This window comes from Mauremys mutica, chromosome 6 (assembly GCF_020497125.1).
Source record: "Mauremys mutica isolate MM-2020 ecotype Southern chromosome 6, ASM2049712v1, whole genome shotgun sequence".
NCBI classification, from domain to species: domain Eukaryota; kingdom Metazoa; phylum Chordata; order Testudines; family Geoemydidae; genus Mauremys; species Mauremys mutica.
The window spans coordinates 23611989-23635257 of NC_059077.1; the positions used below are offsets into that span (position 1 = coordinate 23611989).

At 43.7% G+C, this 23269-nt stretch overlaps 1 protein-coding gene and 1 long non-coding RNA gene across 7 annotated transcripts in view; one reads left to right on the forward strand and one right to left on the reverse strand.

Annotated features, from left to right (window-relative positions):
• Window positions 1-23269, reverse strand: part of PRLR (prolactin receptor) — a 275125-nt gene that overhangs the window by 171246 nt on the left and 80610 nt on the right. For 2 of the 6 annotated variants that reach the window (XM_045020955.1, XM_045020947.1), the window contains exon 1: window positions 20701-20838. The exons of 1 other annotated variant lie outside the window; for it this stretch is intronic. The gene's annotated coding sequence lies outside the window, so the exon portion shown is untranslated. Of the gene's footprint in view, window positions 1-10610; window positions 10741-19720; window positions 19804-20700; window positions 20839-21788; window positions 21859-23269 lie in introns of those variants that run through there. 3 more of the 6 variants (XM_045020946.1, XM_045020951.1, XM_045020948.1) reach the window with 3 other exon arrangements.
• LOC123372665 lies at window positions 75-14086 on the forward strand. Its single transcript, XR_006580395.1, has 3 exons — window positions 75-424; window positions 11927-12004; window positions 13076-14086. It is a non-coding gene; the product is annotated as an uncharacterized LOC123372665 (long non-coding RNA).

Here is a 23269-nt window from a genome sequence, read left to right on the forward strand (position 1 = left end):
TTTAGCTTCTTGTTGAATTTTCGCACCGTTTGGAACTTTGGCAGGAAAGGCAGCCAACGGTCAGCATAGAACTGGTTAAAACAAGTTCCAGCGGGAGAGTTGCTAGTTTACCTCAGAACTTGGTGCACTTGTCCCTATATAAACTCTGAATGCCCGCTGCCTAGTTGCTGTCTGTCCTAGAGGCAGCCACAGTACCATTGTATTTGTGCAGCTACATGGACCAGAAGATCAGAAGACCAGCATCTGAAGACATCAGCATTAAGAACTGACTGTGCTTACCAATCTCTGAACTCCACATCATTTTCAGAGAAAGAAACAGAGGCCCTGTTGATCGCTCACCCTCAGGTGATCACAGAACCAAGCGTCTCTTCAGCATCAGCAGAAGCACTTGAGACCCAGGGTCCGTCAGCCGCCTGTGACAACGGTATCTACTGCCTATCGACACCTAGAAATGGCACAGTGTCTGGGGTATTTTGTTTTAAGTTTATTTGTTTATTGCCAAGGTTCCTATTTGGTTGGGCCTGGGGTTTCAGACCCCAAACTGTCAAACCACATCTCACTGTCGTCTCTTAAGTTATTTGTTTACTTTATTCTTCTCTCACCTTTATTTATTTGCCTCACAGGACAGGGAGGTACACTATATTTCCGTTCTAGCCCTGGGTGATAGATACCGGATAAGGGTCCAAGATCCTGCTAATTAGCTGCAAGATATAGCTGCCCTATTCCATCCTCACCATCATAGTTAACTTTGCAGGGTTAACACCAGAGGCCCCCTACCCCAACAACTCCCATCACTCCAAAAATCCACAAATAAGAACACTTTATGTCCTGCATACAGTGAGGAGGACAATATTGCTGAATATCTGTCTACCTTTGAAAGGCTCTGTGTAATAGAAATCCCTGATAAAATCGTTCCTACCCTGATTGCAAAATTGACTGGTAAAGCTTGAAATATATTCAATGGAATGCCTTTTGAAGATGCTTTAGAGTATTGTAAATTTAAAGATACTGTTTGGAGAAGAAGTTTTCAGATTACCACCTCCCCCCACCCAAATATAGAGTTAAACCTATAGTGATAGAAATTAAAGGTGATACTAATTGTATGTGTTTCCTTATATACTGTGTAATGATTAACAATGTAATCAAACAGTCCCCGGCTATGCTGTATTCTGTTAATTCAGAGATCAAAAGGGCATTTAAATGAACTGTAAACATAGGATATTGCTGTATTCATCTCTCTTTGAAACGTATAGCAAGTCATCTGTGAATGGTGGAAAAAACAGGCAATTGCCTTATGTTAATCTGTGGAGATCATTCCAGCAATGCTTAGGAAATGGGTCCACTTCAAAGTCCCCATGAGTGCCTATTGTTCGCCGAAGGACTCCAAGCTGTCACAAGAGAGCCTGAAATTGTATAAAAGACCTTTGGGTCCCAATCCTTTCTTATCTCAGATCTGCTTGAGGTTTCATGCAGGGGAAGCCTAAGCCGTAAGTACTGAGATCCTAGTCCTGAGTGGACTATAACCTACTATCTATTTCTGAAAGAACTCTTTGCAACTGCAAAACTCACCATCTATGATTACAATTTCTGAACCCCAAGAATTGTACTCCTGTCTGTATACTGATCTTTTAACCAATACTCTTTTCTTGTTTAAATAAATTTTACTTTAGTTAATAAGAATTGGCTGTAAGTGTGTATTTGGGTAAGATCTGAAATATTAATTAACCTGGGAGGTAAATGTGTCTGATCCTTTGGAATTGGTAGGAACTTTTTTAATATGATGACTAAGATTTTCAGTAATCCTCATCATATTTGACTTGGATGTCTGGGTGGAAACGTGAGGCTGAGTTACTTTAAGGGAACTGTGTTGTTGGCTATCTGGGTAACCAGTTAGATATTATAGAAGTTGTTTGGTAAATCTAAGTATTGGAAGATCCACCTGCTTTCGGGACTGGCTGGCTCATTCTTTGCAGTCCACACTAATTGAGTGACTTCAGTTGGCTCCACGGGACTCCATTCACACCCTTCAAGATATTTCCCTCACCCAATCTTCCTCCAAACTATCCAAGCTCAACCCTGCTCTACACTAGTGATATATTCTGTATATGTTTCAGGAACAAAGTCAAAACACTTCCTGCAAAGTAGAGCTTTATATAAATGTTTTGGCTAAGTGTCATTGCCTCCTTCCTTAGTTATGAAAAAAGTGTTTTGTTTAATAAGGAAAATAATAGATTTGCTGGTTTCTGACGCCCTCTGTTCTGCTGGTATGTGGAACATAAATATCAAAGGGTAAGGGGGAAATTTTTGAGAGAGCTCTTGTTAAAATATTGGCAGCACATCACTGTGATGCTATAAAAGTTTTGGAATCTCACCTTGCTTTGATAGACTCTGTATACTAACTAGACTGAGTTCTGCCAGTGTGCCATATTGAGATGATGGATTTCTATGAGCAATATTGCTTGTGTCTTGGAATGTCTACACTATGAGCTTGGGGTGTGATTCCCAGTTTGCAGACAATCATGCTAGCTCTTATCAAGATAGCATGCTACAAATAGTAGTATAGCCATGGCAGCAGGAGTGGAGGCATAGGATAGTTGTGCTGAATATGTACCCATGGGTTCAGGCAGGTAGTGTAGATGTAGCTTTTATGATGTACTGATGCCACTGTTTATACCTCTTGCAAATTCTTGACTGTAGGGTGTAGCTGTGCTTACAAAGTCACTCAGAGACCCTGGGGTTCAGTAACCACTGGTGCTGTTTATTTATAGGTTGTGCTCCCAGCACCTTTTTAACCACACACAGCTTGGGTTCTAGTATCTGCATGCAGGAGGGAAGAGCTATTGCTCTGCTTCCACTCCCTTGCTCCTCCACTTTCCCGGCTTCCTTCCTCCCAGCCTAATTGTGTGGATAGCTGGCTCCCATTCATCAACTAGGCGCAGTTTTTTTCTAGCCAGCTCCAATTTACTTCCCTTAATGGGAGCTGGCATGACAGAGGGCTGAGTCAGCAGTTCTTGCCCAGCACCCTATCACAAGGGTTCTAGTTTATTGAGTAATCCCTACATTATAAAAATCTGGGGGGAAAAAGTTGAAATGTTAAGAAGTAATAAGACCAAAGAATACTGAAGGTCAGAAAAATTCTAGACAGTCTGGAGGTGGGGAGAGAAAAACTTAAGACACAAACAACCTCTTATATAGGCCTGATTCTTAGGAGTGTCCTGAGAATTGCTTAGCGCCTTACAGGACTGAGTCCTTGATGAGAATTTGAGTGGAGTTCATTCACTATATGAAAATCAACACTTTGTTGTAATTCAAATTTGCTTAGTTTCCTGCTGAAAGCCACCAAATCTCACGTAGCCCCATTTATTTCTATGGTATTAGTTGCAGAAGTTTGAATTGTAGCAAAGCTACAAGCTTTGTGTATGTGGCAGTGCAATTGTGCACTGCCTAGGATTGCCAGGTGTCTGGTTGTTCAACCAGAACACCCAGTTGAAAAGGGACCCTCCCCAGCCCAGTGCAAATGAGCGAGTGAGTGAGGGTGGCAGAAAGGGAGCAATGGAGGGAGGGGGGGATGGAGTGGGGTGGGGTCTCAGAGAAGGGATGGGGCATGGGTGTTTGGTGTTGTGTGATTAGAAAGCTGGCAACCCACCTGCCCCAGAAGCAACTAAAAGAAGTAGATTGTAACTAGGTTTCTCTCTAGTGTGCAAAAGAAGTCTCCTGTAACTACAGCTGTCTGAGAAGTAAGGTACTATACAACCTGACTACAGGTTGTAGAATCTGGTGCTTTAATATTTTACATCAATAAAACAATTAGGCCGGGTTATGATACCATTACTTATGCTGAATAGTACTTTTCTCTAGAAGGACTTCCATTGAAGTCAATAGGACTAGTTGTGGAGTAAGGGCTACCCATCCAGATAAAGGGTATTGCGATGTGACACTTTTTATAAGGATGTCTTCCACCAAACTTACACTGAGAAGTGCCTTATTCTTTATGGAGGACCACTGAAATCCAGAGGGCTTCCCACAGATTAAGGTGCTGCAAAACATGAGTAAAAAATGGCAGAGTCTGCTCCTTAATACATTTTGTTGAGAGGATGCATGTTTAGTAGTGAGAGTAAACAAGTGAGAACAAAGATTCCTGTATTCTGTTCCTGTCTATGCAACTGATTTGCTAAATGGTCTTGGGCAAGTTTCTGTTTAGGACCAAACATAGAATTAATGGATACTTTTGAGAATCTCAGTCTTTGAAGGTCCAACTTGAAGCCTTTTAGGGTCTAATTTTCAGAAGGGCTGAGAGCCTACAGCTCCCACTGACTTCATCTGGAATTGTGGATGCTCAACTCCTCGGGGGGGGGGACCCAGATCCTATACATCAGTGAAGCAGTTAAAAGTCAGTCCACAAGATTAGAGGATGCTTGAATATTTGGCAAATCTAAGCACACAGAAGGTAAACTCAATCTGTAAATGCATGTAATGCTTATAGCTTGTAGGATCGCTATGAGGCTTAATTAACTTAGTGCTGTAAAGTGGTTACAACTATTTGGATAAAGGATGTAAACAAGTGCAAAAAATTACTGAGTGGAGCATTTACCATTACCTAACATTGCTTTGTCAGTGCTCTGGAAGAAGAAGAGCATCATAAGAAGCAGTAAGTTTAAGAAGGGAAGTCTGCTACAATCCTGGATAACCATTCCATTGATACAACAAGGAGGAGTCTGGTGGCATCTTAAAGACTAACAGATTTATTTGGGCATAAGCTTTCTTGGGTAAAAAACCTCACTTCACTCCATGCATCTGAAGAAGTGAGGTTTTTTACCCAAGAAAGCTTATGCCCAAATAAATCTGCTAGTCTTTAAGGTGCTACCGGACTCCTTGCTGTTTTTGCAGATACAGACTAACATTGCTACCCTCGATACTTCATTCCATTGTAGCGTAACAACTGAGTTTTATGGCAATAGGATTTTAATAGCATGGTTTTCTCTCATTCTCTTTGCTTTACATCCAGAAATGGTTCAGAATATACAGGGCCGGCTTTATGAACAAGGTGCAAGAGATTTTAAAACAAATCTCTACGTGCATGTTTGTCTTGCCTAACATCCTATAGCCACCTGAGCAGGTGCTGGTGTCAGTCAGGATTTGCCCAATAACTACCTCCCCGCTGGACAGTCTCACTGTATACAGCCAGAGTGCCTTTGTTCTCATCAGTTCCTGGGCTTTGGGCCCTGCTTGTTAAAAAAATCAGTTTGGTAGGTTTTGCAGGAGCTCAAGACAGAATCCTCAAACGCAGTGGCTTTGCCATTGTCCTGTAACAACCCTCAACGATATGCTGAGGACAGGGCCGGCTCCAGGCACCAGCATTCCAAGCTGGTGCTTGGGGCGGCAATCCCTGTTTTGCCCCCAAGCAGCACGCCGAATTGCCGCCGCGGACAGCTGGGGCAGTCTGTGTGCCCTTAGGACGGCAGGCGCATTTCCACGGTGGCAGCAATTTGGCAGCAGCTTCTATGTTTAGCTGTCTGCGGCGGCTTCAGGTAAACATAGAAGCTGCCGCCGAATTGCCGCTGCCGCGGAAACGCACCTGCCGCCCTAAGGGCGCAGGACTGCCCCCGCCATCTGGTGCGCTGCTTGGGGCGGTGAAAACTGTAGAGTCGACCCTAGCTGAGGAGTGGCTTATCTTGATCTCTTCTTCCTTGCTGCTGGTTTTCCTTACAGCCCTCTATAAAACTAAACCAAAATATTCATACAGTGAACATCTCAATAACTATGTGAGGGTACTGTATTCATAAATTGCAGAACAGCACCATATCTGTCACACATTCCAGTCTCCATTCTATTTTTGCTCTAGCAGCTGCCAATATCCCAAGGAACTAGGATGAAAAATTTCCACTGGGGATACAGATAGTCCAAGTCATACAATCAGTCAGAGGATGATTCTCTGATGTTAGGGAGTTGGCTTTGAAGAGGAGTCTCCTACTACATAGTTTCATTGACCCAATTCTAGTTTAGATTTTCATGTGTGCGGTAGTAAAGACAGTGAATTCATTTAAATGTTTCATGCTTGGCATTGTCTCAGTCTCAGTTTTATTGCTTTCCCCCTTTTTTCGTTAATGAGCTAAAATGGTTCCTGGAGGCCTCCTCATTAGTTACATTTTGATATGTAGTGAAGCTGGTGACTCATGCTATTAGTTCACGTTATGTACTGTATAGTTTCCATTTTATATACAAAGGCCTGGATTGAACCATCTGTCTCTCTGATAACAAGAACATGTAACACAGTAGTTGTTTGATAAGGGTCCATTAAACAGAAGCTTTTCTGTGATTACTTGTGTGCCAAATACACATTTTCACTGCTTGTGGCAATAGATGCTCAACGTGCTAAGTGCTTATTTCAGCAGACACTTAAAAGCAGATAATCCTTTTGCCATCTTAGCCATCTGCACAGCACTGTAGTTGACAACTAGAGCTGTTTTGATGCACAGATAGGAGAACTGCTTGTTTGTGCTTCTGCCTCTCTGAAGAGATCATTCTGCAGTAGTCCCACATTTTGCAGTAGTATTAAAGTGATTAAATTGAGTCTTCCTGAATAGTGATTTAAATCAATTCCACCCTGACAATATCTGTCGAGAACAGAACATTCACTGCACAGTATTTAACCATATGCTTCTTTTTGAAGTTTCCTTGCCTTCTGCCATTAACCTCTGAGTAACTTAGTAAACCTTCTTCTCTGACACACTGGAATGTGTCCACTGCCAAAACTCTTATCTAAACCTTTGACATCTTGCACTACAATGACCTTCTACTAGCAGGCCTCTTTATCTCTCCCCTCTCCATACCCTTGAATAACTATCTCATGTTGATCTACCTTGATCACTTCTCTGATCATGCAACACTCCCCACCATGCACTGGCTTCTAGTCTAATTGTACAACACGCTTAAACTACTTAAGTCTCATTTTCAAAGCTCTGCACAGCACTACATTTGTCCTAACCTCTTGGTACAGCCTGGCTTGAGTATTATGTACTGTCAACTCCTTCCACCTCTTGAAAGCCCTTAACTCATTTCTCCCCTCAATTATCTGCTCTTATCAGGCTACATCTGATTGCTTCTTGATGCAGTCCACCTCGTTGTATTCGTTAATCCCTCTCAATTTATTTTTAAAGGCTTAGTTCTTTGAGCCTCCCTTCCACCACAAGCCCCTGCTCTCAAGCCTCACTTCACATCCATCTAAATTGCCAGTATTATGTTACAATGGTAAGCTGTTTAATAAAAAATAAGACAGACATTGGAACTTTAAAATGGTGCCTTTTGTTAAATAAACCAACTTGCTTTCCCTTTATGATAGGACAAAGAAAGGAATCTGTGTTAGATTGGACCAAACCTCTTTGAGGTAGTAGTCGGTCTTCTTAGCTATCATCTATGTACACCAATTGCATTATTCAAGTAAGACAGTATGGTGAATTGGTGGAATCATTATCCATTGCACCACTAGCTAACTTACTCCAGTTATATTTTCCTATTTATTCTTACATATTCTCTACTTAATGAGGAAAATGACAAAAAAACCACAAGGGTTTGTTGTTGACCGAGTTTAGATATGCCACAGAGCATGTCCACTTTCCTATCACATACAGTATACAGCTATTCTGTAACGTAAAGTGTTTAGAAATGATGCAAACCTTAAGTTTTAAAATTTATGATAGACACCATTAAAAAGTTTGTCTTGCCACAAAGTTTATCCTTCCAGAAGTATTTCAGATATTCCTAGTAATTAGAATGTTGAATACATTGATCATCTGTGGATTTTATTTTAAGTTGTGATATAAAGGTACTGTTAATTCTTAGCTATTATGCACAGTTGGAAAAGGTAGCTGATAAGTTACAGTAACATAACGACATATGTTGCAGAATACAGCAACAGGTTTTAGCACATAAACGGTAATGCTTTTATCAGGAAATAGATTTATTTATTGCAGTAATCTTTCAGTGTAATATGAGGATATGAATCACACTATATACAACTCTTGTCTCTCAGAGGACTTGTGAAGGCATGGAGTAGAGATCCCAGGTTTAAAAATCTCAGAAGGTGGGCAGACTATTTCCTTATCTACTGACAACCCAAATACTCAAGGCTCCTACCAGATATATAGTGTCAACTACAGTACTAGGATATTCTTTTAAATGTGACTATTCACAGTAGTGGTATGCATTACACTTAGTAATGTTTGCAGGAAGTAGCTCTTAATTGGTAAAAACTGCGGGCTTCATTCTCGTGAAGTATCTGAATCCCACATACATTTCAACCTTAAAAGAAAAAACAAAAACAAAACAAAAATCTCTCTTGATTAAGTATGGCTGTTGTGTTATCATACTTTACAGTTTGTATGTTTTGCAGATCAAAGTTAAAGTTTATCTGAATTTGGCGGATGACAAATCCATGATGACCTTTTAACAAAGGGAGGTTTTCTAAACGATAGTCTCTCGGAATTATTTTGTGGAAGTACTATGCATTATTCAGGAGGTCAGACTATATGATATGATGACAAATTCACAATGGACCCTTCTTGGTTCAGAATCTATGGCATAAGAGTAATATACTCACTTAGAGCAAGAGATAATACAGTGACCTCCAATTACATTGAACTGGTCCTTGTCCAGATGGGGAAGGATAGTCAAACTATATTGCCTCTGTAGAGATTAGATCAGAAGAGGTGCTGTAGCTACACACATCCCTCAGCTTTTAGAAGGGAAGGAGCTATTGGCAGGTCATTCTCTGTGAAGGGCCTCTTAATTTTGGAACTCTCTTTCCCCATTGGGCTGATATAGCTCAGGGGTAGGCAACCTATGGCATGTGTGCCGAAGGTGGCATGCGAGCTGATTTTCAGTGGCACTCACACTGCCTGGGTCCTGGCCACCGGTTTGGAGGGCTCTGCATTTTAATTTAATTTTAAATGAAGCTTCTTAAACATTTTAAAAACTTTATTTACTTTACATACAACAATAGTTTAGTTATATATTATAGACTCATAGAAAGAGACCTTCTAAAAACGTTAAAATGTATTACTGGCACTCAAAACCTTAAATTAGAGTGAATAAATGAAGACTCGGCACACCACTTCTGAAAGGTTGCCGACCCCTGATATAGCTCAAAGTATTGGATTTTGCAGCATCCCTTTAGACCAGTGGCTCTCAACATTTCCAGACTACTGTACCCCTTTCAGGAGTCTGATTTGTCTTGCGTACCCTCAAGTTTCACCTCACTTAAAAACTATTTGCTTACAAAATCAGACATAAAAATACAAAAGTGTCACAGCACACTATTACTGAAAAATTGTTTACTTTCTTATTTTTACCATATAAGTATGAAATAAATCAATTGGAATATAAATATTATACTTGCATTGCAGTGTATAATATATAGAGCAGTATGAACAAGTCATTGTCTGTATGAAATTTTAGTTTGTACTGACTTTGCTAGTGCTTTTTATGTAGCCTGTTGTAAAACTAGGCAAATATCTAGATGAGCTGAGGTACCCCCTGGAAGACCTCTGCATACTCTATACCCCTTGTTGAGAACCACAGCTTTAGATCATATTTGATGCCCTGTCTTTTGGGGGATTAGGATGAGAGAGATATCAGAGTTGGTATCTGAGTGGTGGGGTACTTTCCAAGTGGTTTATTTTTATTATAAAAGTGAAGATTAGTTGCTGGATTTGTCTGTTTGCTTATTTTAATCAAGTATTAAAGACACTTAGGGCCTAATAGCTGCCTTATTTTTACTTTTATAAATCTAAATAGGAGAAAAATTAATTTCCTTACCAGTAATTTTTCTTCTATCCACTATTCTGGACATAAATAGCTTAGAGCTGCTCACTACACCACAATAGAGGCAACTTGGCCTGGCCTCCCATGCCCCCAGCCCCTTTCCTTCCTTGGAGTTCAGCCTCCCTATGGTGGACTACTGCAGCATCATAATCTCATCCCAGGAAGGGACTTCCAAAACTGAAACTATATAAATTAGTAGACAAACACCAATAAAGCCACTGTAGATAATGGAATTAACAGAAAGAAAGATGTAACATCACAAAAGGAACATTTTGATACACAGGGACGGTCTGTCCAGACCAATGAATACCCTCCATTATAAGAAATAAAAACTATAGAAAGGGAAAGTAATTCTCTCTCTCTCTCTCAGTCTTACATGGGTAGCCATTGCTAGATCTTACATATGAGAAGCAGTGTGAACTAACTCCTAGGGAAGAAATATAAATTTCTCTACATGAGATGAAAAGTTTTACTTTTGATTTTAAAATTATTTGTTCCATTTAAGCTGGGAAGACCAAAGGCTGCATCAGACAATGACAAAATATCAGTCTTGTGTAGGGTGAAGGAAATGCAAATCACAAGTAGCCACACTGCTAATCTCATTGAATCTCATTCTCACCCCCATGATGTTGAGGAACCCTTGGTATGTACTTTGATGACCCCAGGAGGGCTCCTACTAGATACCTCACATATTTGATTTGATTCACTGAAAGCATGAGCATTGGAGGGACTAACTACTGCAGAGAGAGTATTTTTTCATTTAAAATATCTCTGAAAGAAGAATAAGGTACCTGATTTTCTTCACTTTTTGATCGAGTATATATAGATTCTAAAGTCCATTTCATATCCAGAGTATGAAGTTGGTTTTCTATGGACATCTGGATTTAGGGCAAATTTAAAGGAGGAGGTTTTAGAACTTTGGTGCAAAACTCACCTTTTGATGTGGGAAACTGCCTATATTAATAGAGTGTAACAGTTGAGGTTGGAGCATATGTCAGTGGAAATTCAATTGGCCACTGTTCAGTGGGAGATATTCCCCAGCTATTCAACCACTTAGTAAATAATTGCAATCTTTCGTAATAGACTACAGAAGAATCCTTTCACAAGCTAACACAGCATAGCAACTGGCAAACGGGAATTTAGGACAATTAATATCATGTGTTTGTTAAGGGCAAACATAAAAGCCAAAGTTGCATGCAGACAAGACAGTCCTATGCTAAAATACGTAAATTCCACTCACATGAAGTTTAAGCAATTATGCTTTTTTAAAAGCAAACAAAAATCTGTTCTTTGCATTTTCAAATTAAGATGAATAGATAATGTAAAAGCACGACCCATAAATATTTAACTAGTTTTTGTTTCCCTTAAACATGGCATAATGTAAACCTGTTGCCACCCTTCTCAGAGGTCCTGCTTGTATTTATTACATAACAAATCCCTTGTATTTCGTACATAGCAAAGAAGTGCTGTTGTGGAAAATTATAATAGAAAACAATCATTACTTTCCAATATCTCATTTTTGAGGGGTCAGAAGGTAGGACAAATTCAGCATAAACTGGTTTTTGAGACAGTGGCATAAATACATTCAATCACTTTGGCCTAGATCACAAAATCACCTAAGCAAACTTTTAGGTGACTTGGGGGGGGGGGGGGGGAGAAAAAAAAATCAGAGGAACACACACTATGATTCACTAAATCTGAGTTAGGTGCCTAGGCACCCTATACAATGAATTAGCAGAGACAGGTGCCTTAGACTAAGATTCACAAAAGCCCGCATACTAGACAAGGAGCTGCCTAAGCTAGCCAATAGGAGATGCTGACAAGACGGGTGTGTGCTAAGCCCTGCCCCTCTCATGGAGATAGGCACCTAAGTCCAGGCTGTAGGGAGCCTCTATCACTGCTGGCTATTCTCAGCTGTGAGCCCTCTTTGGAGTTAGACACCTATGGTGTTTAGGAGGAGCACCCTCATAGCAAGAGTACTCACATGGGATGAGGGTAGGGTGACCAGATGATCCGATTTTATAGGGACAGTCCTGATTTTTTGGGGCTTTGTCTATTACCCCCCACCCCCGTCCCAATTGTTAACACTGCTGTCTGGTCACTCTAGATAGGGGAAACCCCAGTTCAAGTCCCCCCTCCACCTGATGAGAAGAAGGGAGTTGAAAAGAGATCTACCACTTCTCAGGTGAGTGCCTAACCATTGGGCCATGGGATGTTCTGAGTGGGGCTACTTCACTCTCTCCTGAAGCAGCTGCTCCACGTCACTGCAATGACTAATTATTCATCCAAAGCAGCTGGATCCTGGGTCTCCCATATCTTGAGTCAGTGCTCTAACCCCCAGGCAAGAGTGTCAGTCTCTCTCTGGCCCAATGACCCTTCATTTATTTATTGAGAGTATAACAACTTCCACAGGAGCCTCCCACATGCATATCCTCTAACTACTGGGTTCAAAGTTGAGGGAGAGCCTCCTTTCCCCAACCCTTGGCTGCTGGGTGTGAACTCACCTGAGGGCCCAATCCTGACTGGATTTGGAGCCCCTCAGGTGAGCTAAAGACGCAGCAGCACACATTATCCGAGGCAGAAACATAAGAGGGGAGAGAACTTTTTGCTGAAAAAAATTTAGGTGTTGAGTGAGTTTAGGTGCATTTAGGGTGTGTTTAGGGTTCGCCAGGAGTTTTGTGAATTGCAGTAGTGCCGGAAATGGGGTTTAGGTGTTTAAATACCAAATTTAGGTACCTTTCTCAATCTAGCCCCTTGTCTTTTCACAGTACTATAGCAGATGCATGTTACAACACACCAATTTCACACATAAGTAAGACATGCCAGACTACAACAATTGCCTTAACCCTTTTGAAGTGTTGAAGACCAATATTTATTAGAAAGATGCAATAAGACCACTGGAGATTTACATGGAAAATAGAGTGCAAGAGTTTGAAGGCCTAGGTCCTGAAAGGATGAATAATTTGCAAAACTATTTGCAATTCTCCAGGTTAAACAGGAACTACAATAAAACAATCCTTGACATAAGCTGCTTAAAGTTAATGATAAAATGCAAAGAGATTCAGATTTTCCTTCTACAAGATGAAGCTTGCTGAAGAAAGGAGATCTCTCTCTTATGATGAATCTCTCCCTTCAAACTGAAATTTTATGTTTGGTCTCTTGGCAAAGTTTTACATTAATCAGGCAAGGCATTTTAAAGATCTTAGAAAGTTCTAGTATCATCTCTAATTTTATCCTTTTCTTCCTGCTTTTTCAGACAGAGTCCGCACCCCTCCTCCCACTTCTGACATCAACAGATCAGCAAGTTCAGCCAGGCACAGCAGCACTGGCTGCTTAAGAAAGAAAACTAAAGCAGCCAAAGAAGGTCGGCCAGGGTAGCAGGGAGAGGGAGATCTTATGTGCTGCCAAAGCTCATGTGCTGCCAAAACACTCTCTCAGCCCCTAAAAGAGAACCAAAGCCAGGTGATTAGGAGTAGATCTGGAGAGGAAAGATGACCATTCCATTCTTTATGCTCCATCTGTTTTAATTCTTACTGTCCTGGATCTGGCTCCTGTATACACCAAAGGCACAGTCCTGGCTTCCTCTAATGGCAAACAGTGACCTCCCCTACATCCTCTGGACAGCTGCCCCCAACCCAATGTACCCTGTCTACAAGTTCTCAGCATTCTGGCAGCCCACACCTCCTTGCCATTGGTGTGCACAAGTTAAAGCTGAACAGGGAGATGGGGGTGGGAGGATGATGTAGGATGCCAGGATGCTTCTGAGCTTGTGCATTTTGAATTATCAGAGAACCTGGTGCACTCCATAGTTTGATGCAGAATATAATGAATTTTTACATGCTTTACACAATACAAGTCACCAGGCTTCAGCACCAGGGTAGCTGAACCCTAAGATGTGTGAGCGGTGTTTCAGATGCTGGCATACCACAAGTGGTGACCTGTAGGCCTGACAAGGCTGGTTGGTCACCGTATTGTAGGCCATAGAGAATTAATGGGAATGTGGAGAATGAAGTTGGGAGTTGCAGGTAAGAGTAGAGGATTCCTGGAACAGTGTTGCACCTAGTAAAGAGGAAGTGAAACTATGTACTCATGAGTCCAGCCCACTTTAATTACTGATGGCACTCACCACATTTACAACATCAGAGAGAGAAATGAGAAAAAAATAGCAAGTACTAAACACATGTTTCTCTAGTTGGAGCAAAGAATCCACCAAAAATCTGATTCTAATCTAGGGTATCAAGCTGAAACTATACCATAAAAGACTTTATATCCCCTCTGTATAATCCATTTCAGATCCATAAAATGCCATCAAAATGAAGATAGTTACAAAAGAAAAACTATTTTATAACAGAATAATCAAGACAAAAGGTATACAGACATCCTCAGTGACACCTTCTGGAAGGTTAAAAATTGCCCACTTGGGATTAATGACATGTGGTGTGCTGCTGTTGTTTTTTTCCCATGTTATACAACAAACAGCCATCAATAACTCATCCAGTGCACTTCACCAAGTTGTACAGATTACAAAGGAAGGATGAAGGATTTACCCCATTCCATCTGGTGCTACAACTGCTGTTGGGAATCTCACCACCCTCCCCTTGTACGAGGGTTAAGGGGGTGGAGAAAGAGGGCTGTTTCCTCACTGTACCAGATATTTGGAGCCCCCAGCCCCATTTTCCTAACCCACTTCCAGTTCCACTTTATGAGGCATCTTCACCTCTGTTGAATGATTAGCTGTACTGGGCACCTACCACCACAAGATGCCAGCAATTTGCTTGGCTCCTTCCCCTTACCCCTGTCCAATGCCCAGTTTGTTAATAAATCCCTTTCCTAATAGCAGTCAAAATCATATCTACTCCCCCATCCCAGAGGTGTGCTCAGGTACTGAATCTGCAATTATCAGCCTTTCCCACTCACATAAATTTAGCCACTTGTCAATTTACCCTTCTTCTGGCATAGACCTCCCACAAAGGCATGGTGGCTCCGCTGTGGCATCTCAAGCAAGGTTATGCTTAACCTTAGGAAAGGAACTGACTCCACACCTTAACTCTACTCCCCTACCCCAGTGCATATGGAAATGTTCACATGGCCCCTCCCCTAACCAACAAATGCAAGAGGGCATCTGCCTACTATCTTTGACAATTCAGAGCTGCCTCACTGCCGAGGCCCAGCTATGAACAGGTCAGTTACCTGTGGCCCAAAGGCACAATACTTTTTCCTGCACATCTAGATGGGGCTGGGAGCAGTGCCGCAGCCGATGGCTGAGGCTGGGGGTGGGAGTGGAGCTGCAGCTGGGCTGGGGTGTGGCCAGGTGTAGCTCTGCTCCCTGCTTTGCCCCAGGACTGAGAATGGAGCTGCGGCCAGCGGCCAAGGCAGGGGGCTGACGCGGGGCAGGGAACGGAGCCGCGCTTAGGCTGGGGACGGGGCCAGGACCATGGCTGGAGCCAGAGCAAAGCTGGGCGTGGGAGGGGCTGGGAGAAGAATAAGAAATAAGTCATTGTGCTAGGTCTTTCCCATCATTTACTAGTTTCCTCATAAGAATGTCACTTGAGCCACAACCTTTATAGGTATCTTTCTGGGCACCTGCTTCAAAAGAGAGGTTCACAGTTCCACTATCCTGAAAGGCAATGGAGCTTTTAAAAACTTACTTTTTCCTATGTGATGTAAATCCTCTAAGGAGTTTGCAGTCTGGTATCATTCTATCAAGTCTAACCCTTCATTTGATATCTTTAGTCCCACTGAGCACCCCTCCCACACTGTGCTTACCCTCATCCTGGTGAGTCACACAGGAGTACCCACAGCACCTTGGTCTCAAATGCTGATGAGGGTATTCCCATGATCCCTCTACTAGTCTTGTGCCTACTTGGGGAGGGCCCCATTGACCCCACCCTGTTGTTTAGAGTCTCACCTCCCACAGAAGGTGGGGCAAACAGGTGTTCCATGTGTGCTAGTAATTTAAAACAAACAAGCCAACAAACCCACACACAACATTTGCCCTCAAAGAAGGCCCAACATAGTTGCTTGCTAAGATCAGGTCCCCAGATTGACTATCATGAAATCCATAAGCCACTGTCAGTACACAGAAAGACACCAGATAAGCCAAAGCCATTCATTCTAACCATATTTCAGTACCAGTCTGGTGCCACTTCAGCCATTAGTCCAAGTTCCTCTGACTTAGATCATGCCATAGGTCTAAATGCACTGTGGGCCCAACAGACTAATTTGTTATATTTTGAGAGGCCAAACCTCCCTCCAAATATCTGTCCAACAGCCTGCCTGCACCTATGCTGTAGATGGTAAACCTGTTTCCCAGATCCCTTCTTATCTCTCTCTGCCACAACTTCCATCCTAGCTTTCTTATGTCATAGGGTGATTATTTATCTTGTCCTTTAAACATGATCTCTATTGACTTTGAGAAGGTGCAGCATGACTGGAGCAGCCACTCCTATTTAACCCCATCTCACTGAAAAACTTGAGACTGTTACCTGCTGGAGCACCCACCACACCAAACACCACCATGCAGGGGGACGCAATCTCAATAGCCTTGGCCCCTGTATTCCCTCTGAGTTGGATTAAAAGGTGCTTGAGCTGTAACATCATGCCTGCTGAAAGGACCCACACCCTACTGGCTGCTGTCACTACCCTAATCTTGCACCATGCATGGCCTATAAGGGGTCAATGCCCATGTTCCCCCTTCAGAGGTTGCTTTGCATACACCCCCACCTACAAGTGTCTGGGCACTGGGACCCAGGAAATCACAGTCTGTTCCTGCCACAGGCAGGCCATGGAGCCTGTACTCGGCTGCTGCTAGCTCCTGGAGAATCCAGGGGGAAGAGAACTCCTCTGACACTATCTGTGTGAGGAAGCCCCTAGCCCCCTGTTGAAGGAAAACCTCGTGGGCACCACAGCTTGGGGGACACCCCCAGAGTTCCCTGAGGAAAGACCCACACTTAGTGCTATCCTCCACTGCTTCTGCTTGGGACAAGCAAGGTTAATGTCACCCCCACAAGGGAAAAGCTCTGGGTCCTTGGTTTTTAAAGGATGTCTCCACTGCAATTAGACACCCGTGGCTGTACCATTCCAGCTGACTGGCTCATGAAGTTTGAGCTAAAGGGATGTTTAATGAGAGTGTAGACCAGTAGTCCCCAAACTGTGGGGCATGCCCCCCCAGGGGGAACAGATGAACCCTTGGTGGGGGAGAAAAGAGTGCCACCCAGCCCCACCCCACCCCAGCTCTGCCCTCATTCCCTCTCCTTCCCCTTTCCCAGTTCTAAACCCAATTCTGTCTTCAGCCCAAGCTCCTCTGCTGAGGAAGCCTTGGCTGTGCAGTAATGGAGGGGGGGAATGCAGGTAAATTCCATTACTAGTAAGGGGGGGTGGGGGAGGTGCAACAGGAAAAGTTTGGTGTAGATGTTCGGGCTTGGGCTGCAGCTCAAGCTCTGGTATCCTTCCCCCTCACAGGATCCTAGAGCCCAGGCTCCAGCCCAAGTATCTATACTGCAATTGAACAGCCCCTTAGCCCAACCCAGAATCAGTTGGCAAGGGTCAGCCAAAGGTGTTTAATTGCAGTGTAGACATACCCTTAGGGGCCCAGCCACTAAACTGCTGCTGGGCTGACCACATGCTGCACTGGCTGTGTCTGTTGTGTCCCTGGGGGTGACCTCCACCCCATTCTTACTGGAACCCCACTGGTCATCCTAACGCTACTGGGGATCCCCCAACCTTGCTGACTCCTCTGGTACCTGCTTGCTGCTGCAGCTTTCCTCTAAGCTCAGAATCATGGTCCCTATATGGCAGAAGGGCTTAGAAACCCTTGCCTTTGGTATGCAGGATTCAATAAGATTATGCTATGCCTAAACCCATGTCCCATCAATCAGCCACGAAGCTCCCATTCTCCAGCGCAGAAGGAGGGAAAGAAGAGTATTGGGGGGGTTGATTCTTAGAAAGAGCAAAAGATTTTCTCTCCTCTACGGATATAGACAAAACTTCCTCACTTCTGAGGCTGCAAGGAAGTGGGGATTGTGGTCAAACTGTATTATATCTTGATACCAATGTTCATTACTGCTAGTTTGACAAATTATCCCAGTATTACAGGCAATGGGATTGAGAGACTATCTGTACAGTATATAGCACTCTAAGAAGATTATTAGTACAATCTGATTACAGAAGACATCCTGTACTGCTCAGGATGTAAATAGTGTACAGAAAATGTTGGGTCTTATAACTACAGTACAGCAAGAGAAGCTCTGCACAATAGACCTAATCTTGTATGTGTCTGAGTGCCCTCCCCTTCCACTTCTGTTGGAGCCATTCGAACACTTGAATAATGTCCTAAGTAAGATGCGGTCATGCTTAATTTTATTTACCTCCTGTTTGGCACTAGAAGTCAAAGCCTAAAATAATTTTCACTCACCAGAAAACCATCATTCACCCCTAACATCTAGGACAGGGGTTCTCAAACTGTGGGTTGGGACCCCAAAATGGGTCACGACCCCATTTTAATGGGATCGCCAAGGCTGTTGTTAGATTTGCTGGGGCCCAGGGCAAAAGCCGAAGCCCGAGGCCCACCACCCAGGGCCGAAGCCTGAGGGTTTCAGCCCTAGGCAGGGGGGGTTAAGGTTACGTGCCCCTCGCCCACGGCAGAAGCCCATGGGCAGCTTTGGGCCCCTCACCTGGAGTGGCAGACCGTGGACAGGCTTGGGCTTCGGTCCCCCTCCTGGCTCATATAGTAATTTTGTTGTCAGAAGGGGGTCACGGTGCAAGGAAGTTTGACAGCCCCTGATCTAGGATATTAAGAGCCTGGACATTTTTGGATTTTCAACAAATAAAATAGGTTATTTTGTTAAGCATGTGAAACACAATGTATGGAAATATGAGCCTTTCACACCAATTACCAGATATCAGCTGCAACAAGATAGGGATAAATGGCAACTAGCATTTTCCCTCCCACATCATGGTGGTTCTTAGAAGCGGTTTTAAACATGACCTACAAAGGGAAAGGAATGGAGAGGTCTGAAAGGCTCTCTTTTCTTCTTGCTTTTTAACATTAGAATTTGAAATCCTGAAGTTCCTGCAGTGATTGGAGAACTAGTGAAATGGTGACATCACAACATCCAAGAGAGTGAAAGTCAAGCAATTAAGAGTGGAAGGTTATTTTAGTCTAAGGCTTTGTCTACATGGGACAGTGAAGGGGATATTTTGCATTAACCTTACTTCGTATGAATTGAAATGACCTGCATTCACATGACAATTCTTATAGCATATTAACTGGCCAGATAATTCACTGCACATTGAAATAGCGCAGACTAATATTCATGTGGGCGTATCTCCACTTCACACTAACTTGGCAGTCCTCCAACAGCTATCCCACACTGCTTTGCATTATGTCAGGACCAGCCTGTCTGTTTGCCCTCCACTGCTCTGGGGTCATCTTGACTGCATGTCACCTTCCCATTTAAATGCTGCTGTGAATCCAGGATTAGTCAGTTTGCTGCTGCATGCTCCTGGAATAGTATACATGGCTATAACATCACTACACCATACATAGCTGCCTGGAGTGATACATAGGTCTTTAGGGACAGGTGAAAGTATAGGCAGCCCTTACCAGGAAACATCACAATAAAGGGGTGTATAAAGACATTTCTAAGGGGATGGTTGAGAGGGGTCACTCCTGGGACTCTATGTAATGCCAAAACAAAAGCAAGGAACTCAACAACTCTTATAATAAAGCCCAGGGCAGAAACAGACCCTCCAGCAGTGCTCGTACAACTGTCCCTACTATGAGGAGCTGGATAGGATTTCTTTCACAGGATACCACCACCAAACCCAAATATATGGAGGGGCAGTGCCAAAGGTACTAAGGACACTGAGGCCAAACAAGAATAAGATAGGAGAAGATTACCTTGGAGAGCCAGGATCTCTTTGCTACACCATATCCCGAAGCAGACCCTGAAGACATCCACATGGACACTCTGCCTGACAGCCCTGGGGAGGGGACCTCAGCCAGTGTAAGCATCTTCTTGTTCTACATTTAATTATTCTTTATTATTAAGTAATATTTCCACTATGAAATGCAGCTGGGGATTGTTTGGTTCTGGATGCCCGATAATTGCAGCTTTTTTGGACAGATGGAAGCTGGGACCTTCCCCTCTCCTTACCCACTCCTAACCACCACATTCAGCACACCACTGCTGGAGGACACCCCCCCCCCAATTCTGGCATGGCAGATTCGGATAGCTAAACTTTATACTGTGAATATATTTGAGACATGCAATACTGTTAAAAAAAGGCATCACTGAAATTACTTGGCTTCACATTTTGATCTAAGCCTTGCATGAGGTTACACATATCATAGCATTTAAGAACATAAGAACGACCATACTGGGTCAGACCAAAGGTCCATCCAGCCCAGTATCCTGTCTACCAACAGTGGCCAATGTCAGGTTCCCCAGAGGGAGTGAACCTAACAGGTAATGATCAAATGATCTCTCTCCTGCTGTCCATCTCCACCCTCTGACAAACAGAGGCTAGGGGCACCATTCCTTACCCTCCTGGCTAATAGCCATTAATGGACTTAATCTCCATGAATTTATCTAGTTCTCTTTTAAACCCTGTTTTATGAGGTACATTCCATTCCAGGAGGTGTGCTTATGCTTTCAGGGTCCAAGACAAGTGACAGGGCAGACTCAAGTAGGGGCAAAAGTCCAGAGTTTGAGGGAGTTGATGACACAACCCCAGGCAGAGGTTCCTTGCAACAGTCTTGTTAGGCCCTTCAGGCTTATTCCAGGCAGCATCAACAGCTGCCCAATAACCCTTTATGTAGTAAAACAAAGAAACAGTCCCAAAACCCAAACTCAATAATCCTGTGCCAGGCCTGCCTACCTTCCTCCAAGGGGACAGGCAGTCAACAGTCTCTGCAGAGATCACCTTGGGGAGCCAGGATCTCTTTGCTACACCATATACCAAAGCAGGTCTGAGCTGGTCCTTTTCTCAGAGAACAAAGGGTAGGTGGTCTGTTTCTCTTCCCTGATCCGCCACCTACTGAGCTGCCCTCTGCCCTTTTCAACTGCCCCTTCCTTACACAACAGCAAGTGCAGGTGTAGTTGGCCAGGGCTGAGTGGGCCCACAGAAGCTCATTAACCCTTGCTGGCTCAGTGTCAGGTTAGTTTGCCTGGTCACAGAAGTATATGTAACTGCAAAATATTTCACAGCCCTAGAATTGTGGAAAGTTGTTAACGCAAATGGCTGAGGTATATTTCATAGCATTTTAGGAGATACATGTCACAGCAGAACACTGTAAACCCTTAATGTTCTGAATAGCAACCTCTGCAAAATTTGATTCATTTTGCAGTGCACTTTGTGTTGGTCTGGATTTGAGATAAAATGGAATTATTTAAGACACAGAAGGTGTTATATTTTGTCTTGAACATTGCTTAGAATAGCAGACTTATCGTGCATGCCAGTATAGGTCGCAATGCCCTGCCAGTCCTGCAAAACCTCTGAAGGTGGACCATCCTGATAAATAAAATCATTGCATATCTTGCTGGTTTGCCCTTAACTTATCTGAAGAGGCCCCTTCTCAGTTTCCTGGTCACCTATATTAGTGTAATGTTTTCCAGGGTAAGGACTGCCTAAAGAGGTGCACATTTAATTACTAATCTGTCCCCTGGTTCTACCTCCCCCCTATTCCCTGAACCCCCAAACCCCACTGCTTCATGCAAAGCAAGAACACACAAAGCAAGACATACCCTCCTGTCCCCCAAACCTCAAAAAAAAACCCCACACTAGGATTAAAATGAGGTTCAGTGCAACAGGATCCATAAGCACAGGGGAAGCAAGATGCAAAACAACTTACCGTTGCAAGCCTCTCCCTAGACTGGGAAGAAACTTTGGGGATGGCATTCCAATAGTTAATGAAAAAAATATTTTATCATTGTTACCATGGAAACTGAAGTAAGAACAATAATTACCTGCAATCCTCAAGAGTAGGGCCCTTATCAATGCCTCAATGCCTGTGTAAGGGGGCTGCTGGCCCCTTACTGAATCTTAATGGATTTTTTTGGTTGGCCCTCTTGCAGAGCAGGAGAAAGGGGAAGGGCCTAAGAGGAGTCAGGATCCTGAGACTGACAGGGCCCCATGGGCAACAGGGAGAGGCCAGCATTCTAAGTCAGCCAGATTGAAAAGGCAGGCAGGCCGGGCCAGCCGGAACAATGAAGGAGTCAAGAGCCCAGGGCCCGTCCTCTATGGGTAGGTCTATACTGCAATTAGACACTCCTGGCTGACCCATGCCAGCTGATTCAGGCTAAGGGCTGTTTAACTGCAGTTTAGACGCTCAGGCTCAGGCTGCAGCCCAAGCTCTGGGACCCTCCCACCTTGCAAGGTCCTAGAGCCCAGGCTCCAGCCTAAGCCCAAACATGTACACTGCGATTAAACAGCCCCTTAGCCTGAGCCTGAGTCAGCTGGCATGGGCCAGCTGCGGGTTTTTAATTACAGCATAGACATACCTGCAATGTTGGGATTCCCTCAGAGTCCTAGACCTTTCCTTCTCCCCCCCTGGCTTCCCAAGCAGTTCAACTCCAGATTTCATCACTCAGGTATCTTTATTTGGTATCCAGCGATGCTACGCTTAGTTGATCAGACTCAAATGTGGGGGATGGATGCAGGGTACATCACAGCTCCAAAGTTACACAGAAACCCTGTCCCTTTATATACATTACGCTCTCATTGCATTTACTATACGTTGCATTACACATTTCTGGATTGACTTGGTTACTTTGCAGGAACCAGTCCCTGCACAACATGCTCTGTTCTGGCCTTGTCCATGTTTGGCCTACTCTTACCTCATCTCTACATTCCTAATTTATTTTGTCCATTGTTACCTTGTTCCTAGTAAACGTTTCCCTGAGTGTTCTCCCTTTTAGCTCAGACACGCTGGGTTTTTTTAGCCTACTGACCTATTTACTTATCTTAGCACAAACTTCCTGTTTTCAGCCTGACAATTCATTTACCTCCCTAATCCTATCTTCCAAAGGATGAGGCCTCCCTCAACTATGTTTAATTACTCATGTCAGGCCAGGCCTACCTACAAGCAGTAGCTCAGAGTCAGGGGCACGAGAGCAGCAGCCCAGAGCAGGGGAGCTAGAACAGCAGCTAGAGCTGGAGAAGCATCAAAGCAATAGGAGTGGGTTGAGTTTCCCGCTCTCCCAGCAGGATTGTGTGTGCTGGTCTAGGGAGAGAGGAAGAGACGGGCCCCTTTCCCAAAGCGTGTCAAGAGGCCATTAAATGCCAGACCCAGAGTGGGGAGATGGCCTGAGAGGAGGGCCAGAACTGAAGGTGGAGAACAGGTTCTGTCACACTGAGTCCAAACCCATCCTGGGGAAGTGGCACACCAGCAGCATCACAGCAGCCAATCCAGGTCCGGGAAGATGACACTGGACTTGTACATTTGTGT